Source organism: Lottia gigantea, assembly GCF_000327385.1.
Source record: "Lottia gigantea unplaced genomic scaffold LOTGIsca_254, whole genome shotgun sequence".
NCBI classification, from domain to species: domain Eukaryota; kingdom Metazoa; phylum Mollusca; class Gastropoda; family Lottiidae; genus Lottia; species Lottia gigantea.
This window is the reverse complement of record NW_008708770.1, coordinates 116,797-117,716: the sequence shown is the minus strand read 5'-3', so window position 1 is coordinate 117,716 and position 920 is coordinate 116,797.

Below are 920 nucleotides of genomic sequence, written 5' to 3'. Positions count from 1 at the left end.
CTACACACTTGATTAATTTACGACTTCTGGCAACAGGCTACTGTATCAAAGGTTCAAATGATGTCGGACTCTTAATCACTTGATAAATCCATATTGATTGCCACTGACTACTGCATCAAAGGTTCAATGATGTTGGACTTTTAATCACTGGGTAAATCCAGATTGATTGCCACTGGCTACTGCATCAAAGGTTCAATGATATCAAACTCTTAAATAAATCTAGACTTATGGCAACTGGCTTCTGTATCAAAGGTACAATGTTGTCGGACTCATAAAAAAACGTGATATATCAACTATTGACACCTGCTTTAATTGAATTAAAATGTTTATTTTCAGCCGTCATGTCTGCGGGAACTCAATAGCTGTCTTTACTATTGGGTTTGACATACACCACACACACACACAGTTAGATGATCAACGTAGCACGGTCAGTATACAAAGTTTTTATACGCCCACATGGAAATGTGGAATTTATATTGTTGTTGCGTGATAGAGGCTACAGTTTTTATCTGATCTTGATGAAACTTGGTTTGCATGTATAAATTGATGAGATCTCAGTCAAGTTCAAAATTGGTAATAAACGGATGGATTGTTACAGAGTTATTGCCCTTGACTTAGTAAAAACGTGTCAAATTTGGCTTATAGGCACGATAGAGACTACAGTTTTTATCTGATGTTGATGAAACTAGATATTCATTTAATATATTGATGAGATCTCAATCAAGTTAGAAATTGGTAATATTCGGATGATGAACAGTTTCAGAGTTATTGCCCTGGTGTGCAAAGCGATGAGACATTATTCATGTTTGAATTTGATAACTTGATGAACTGTTTCAGGTTTTTGCCTTGAGTTATAGATGATATTAAGATTAATTAAAAATTCATTATTAAGCCATTAAAGATTTTGTTATCATTTCTGA